Raw genomic sequence first — 4,810 nt, forward strand, 5'->3', positions numbered from 1 at the left:
TAGAAGCTTGCGCTGGACACATTTTCAACATTTTCAACTTACCATGCCGTGCTTTTTCCAAGTCGCTTTTAACCAGAGCAGTGTGGTTGATATCACGAGGCTTTTTCCATAAAACAGCCTTTTTCGGATTGTACTGTTGTCGCAAATCTCCATTGAATGGTTCTTCAGATAATGGATCTTTGTCTGAAACGAAGGTGAGATTTGTAGTCGTGCAATACTGCGAACTACTGTTGATGCAAACATCCTCGAAGCGCCCCGTAATAGAATGAGCCGGTGAAACTGCCGAACCTGCTGCCGAGGCTGCCTCCATTTCCACCTTTTTCCACATCTGATGAGAGTAAATTTTTCATTAAATGTGGCCTCACAAGGATCACGATCAACAGACCAATTAACAAAACCACGTTATTTTGTTTGTTTTGACACTTCGTGTACGACGACCGATGTACAGATTACAGCGCTGTTGTTTTTATGACACTTCAGACGTTTGAAACAAACACCAAAGGCAAATGTCTTATAAAACAGTGGAACATGTATAATGCGAACATAAGACGTTATGTTTGTTTTGAATTTTCTTCATTGCAAAACCATTAATCGGGATGTTTGTTTTTGTATGGCGTACATAGTTACTTGCGTAATTCAATGGGTTGATAAATTCAATTTGTTTACATTTGTTACTTAGGACCTTTTGAAAAGTTAAGCGAGATTTTTTCGTGGTTTGTTTCTGCTCCCATTCGTTGCCTTTTCCACATGCCCCTATTTAAATGTCAACGACTTCTGGCACAAACGTTCCCAGTGTTCCATAGCAAGCAAGTCAGTGGGCTTCACCAATTTCATATATTCTAAAAATTTGTTTTCCATTTCTGACACAACGACGATTTGCAACTGGTACGGATTATTTGTTCCACCTCTCATTAATTATAATTCCTGTAATCTACATGAACATAAAGTTTTTTTCAACTAATGTTACTTTGTTATATCTGGTCATTCAGGAATTTACTTTAATGTAATACTCAAAGTTTTCACAGTTTTCAGGAATTTAGTCTCCTGTATTTTACTTGAATCAACTAGTTTTGGCGTAGAACTATATTTTTCAGTAAGCTTACCTAATCAGAAAACATGTCAAGTTTTTGCGAAATAGTTTTAACCTTAATAATTATTTTTGTTTCAATCAGATGTTGATGATTTGCCTAACAATTGGAATCGAATATTTCTTCGATGATACTCTTCTGGAAAACATTATTGAAAACTATCAACTGAATCCAGCAAATTACATGTTTAAAGTTTTCGGCGAAAACAAGAACAAATTCTGTTTGCACTAACAGCTGGGAACAGATCTATTTCGGTTGCGCATCTCAGTTACACGATGTATGACCCAGAGTGAACAAGGTACATTTTCTATCTCAATATGCCTAGTGAAATTCAATGAAAAAAGTATGTTACATGGAATAAATGTTTTATACAGAAAATAGAATAACGACAGCCCAAAATCGGACAATTCCTTCCTCCGGTTCTGCTCTTATCAACACATCCGGCGATCCTTTTTTTGGTATAGATAGAAGAAGATATAGGAGTGCGTTTCATCACATTAAAATCCATTCCCCGTTTCAAACAAAGAAAAAATTCGCTAGTGCAAACATCAAATGGACTAACAGCACTTGTCACTATGCAATTGTAGAACATATGGGAATTTAATTTTCCGAATTTTCCCTTTTTCCTTCAGAGTTTTCCGAAAATTTCCAATTGTCATGTTTGGTTGGAATATTTTTGGTTGAAATATGTGTAATATTTTTATGGGACCCCCTCTCTATTCCAGAGGAGGGAGGGATGTAGAAATTATAGAAACATTTCTTATACTCAAAAACCCTCACATCCCAAATTGTGATTGATTAGTTCTCGAGTTATGCAGAAGTTTGTGTTTCGTTTGTATGGCAACCCCCCTTAGTGAAGGAGGGGGGGGGAGAAGGAGTGTATTCACCATAGAAAACTTTCGTGCCCCGTAAAACCTTCACATACCAAATTTGGTTTCATTTACTTGATTAATTCTCGAGTAATACAGAAATTTGTGTTTCATTTGTATAGCAGTCCCTCCACCTCCCCTTAAAGAGGGGGGTGGAGTGTCTAACCACCATAGAAACATTTATTACACCCTAAAACTTTCACATACCAAATTTCGTTCCATTTGCTTGATTAATTCCCGAGTTATACAGAAATATGTGTTTAATTTGTATGGCAGCCCCCCCCTTAGAGAGGAGGTGGAGTGTCTAACCACCATAGAAACATTTATTACACCCTAAAACTTCCACATGCCAAATTTTATTCCATTTGCTTGATTAATTCTCGAGTTATGCAAAAAATTGTGTTTCATTTGTGTGGCAGCCCCCCCTAAGTGGAGTGTCTAACCACCGTAAAAATATTTCTTACACCCTAAAACCTCCACATGCCAAATTTGATTTAGTTTGCTTAATTAATTCTCGAGTTATGCAGAAATTTGTGTTTCATTTGTATGGCAGAAGTTTTTATGTATTTATTTTATGTTTTTCTATGGCGGAAGTAAATCGTAGAAGATGCGATCCAAATGTTCACATGTTTGAAAAAAATTTAAAGGTAGTCTTTGGTGAGATTGAAATCGTTGTATACTGTATCTAATCTGTATACTGTATCTGTATGCTGAAATTTAAGATCGAAAAAATCGAAAGAAAAAAAATCGATTCTCTCGATTTTCTCGAGTGAAAAAGATCGATCCAAAAAATCGGATATCGAAATGGAAAAGATCGATCTTCTGAAAATCGATCCAAGACCGCCCAATCCTAATCCTGATGCCTTTTGCGGCAGGTATAATCACGTCCATTTGATTATTGAGTTAAAATGATTTTGTAAAGATGGAACTCTAAACCAAAGCGAAGCAACAACATGCTTGCGCACAGAACGTCTCGATGACTGCTCAGTTGAAACTCTCACTCGTTCCACATCTTTAGGTGATCTTCTATTACTATGCTGTAGTATTGGAAAATTTGAGCGGGAAATGTTACAATGTCGGCTGAAGTATCTCTGTTTCGTAATGCTTTGGCTTGGCATGGCTTTTCAAATAAATCATGGTACAAATAGAATATTACAGGTATTTTTGGTACTCAAAATACGGTACAAATTGATAAAAAGAATGGCCGAATAAACGGTACTGTCCCGTTCAAAACGTTACGTTTGGTCAGCCTACTTGAATGTATTCTGGAGTGGCAAGCTCTAGAGCAGGGTTTATTTTTCGCGGGAAATTTGTGCTCCGCGAAGTTATAGCAAATGCTCCCTATTGAAAAACCTCTTTGAAAAAAAACCATTGTTTGAGTTAATTTCACGGGGCATATAGTCATTTATCTTGTTTACTTCAGGTCAGATGTCGTGTAAATGCGACGCGCAACCGTAATAGAGGCGTTCCCAGTTGGGTAATGTCAATGCGAATAGAACTTGTTTTGTTGATTAAAAAATGCAGGTGCTCCGTCAAATAATTTTGCTATAAAAACAGGAAGTGGGTTATATCTATGGTATAACCGCAAGGGTGACGTAGGACTATCGTTGATTTAGAGATCATTTGTTTGAAGTTGAATCTAAATCCATTCTGAATGAATGAATAAATGAATATTTGGGGGACTTCAAAAACGAGAGCGTTATACGTTGGAGGCACAAGGTTTTATGCATCCAATATAGGATACGAAAAACCTTGTTCTGAAGAATAGTCTTCAAAAGCTTTCCTGCTAACTGCACTTGATTGACAAATCACAAAACCAAAGGTATTATATGGATATTTTATGGATAGAAAACATTAAAATAAACTCTATCGCTTGAATGAAATTTTCAATTCCAAGGGGAACTGGCAGATTATTTTCCAGCAACGATTAGATATTTCCACATTTTCCTCGATACTGGAAGCCCACCAGTAGTTAATACTAACTCGATAACCACCTGTTAATAGCACTTGATTGAAAAATATTTGGTCACAGTGTTACATGGATAGAAAACATTAAAATAAACTCTTTCACATGAATGTATTTTTAAATTCCCAGAGGAACTGGCTGATTATTTTCCAACAATGATTAGATCTTTCCGGAACTTTCTCGATGCTGAATGGCATCCAAACGGAAAGAATTCCGCGAGTGTATGTGTCGATCCTTAGCCGTCCACCTCCTCCAGCACGTTAGGCAACGATGTTGTCTTGCCGATGTCCTCACGAAAAATGAATGCGTCTCACCACCAGAATATCGCTTAAGTATGTTTTGTGTGTGTGATTGAATCGAGAGAAGGTGTGGTTTACGATGGCAATTTGGAAGGCAAACTACAAGGGAATAAACTCTCTGAGCTCGAAACTTTCGGCGACTGAGCAAATAATCGATTGCGTGCGCATACAATATTGGATCCGGAAATATCCTACTGATGGGGAAGAATAATCTTCAGAAGCTTTCCTGCTAAATACACTTGGTTGAAAAATTACAAAATCAAATGTATTTGGTCGCTGTGTTATTTGGTTAGAAAACATTAAAATAAACTCTTTCACATGAATGTATTTTTAAATTCCCAGAGGAACTGGCAGATTATATTCCAGAAATGATTAAATCTTTCCGGAACTTTCTCGATGCAGAATGGCATCCAAACGGAAAGATTTCCGCGCGTGTATGTGTTTGTGTAGCGATGTCTTCCCGGGGAACCGTTTGTGGCATCACTCTCTTCCTGATGGATTCCCTTCTGGCCTAAGGTGCACAAACAGGCTCTTGGTGACACCGTTCATCCGCGCTTTCATGATAAACACGAAGAGCTTCACCACAAC

This window comes from Toxorhynchites rutilus, chromosome 3 (assembly GCF_029784135.1).
Source record: "Toxorhynchites rutilus septentrionalis strain SRP chromosome 3, ASM2978413v1, whole genome shotgun sequence".
Lineage (NCBI taxonomy): Eukaryota > Metazoa > Arthropoda > Insecta > Diptera > Culicidae > Toxorhynchites > Toxorhynchites rutilus.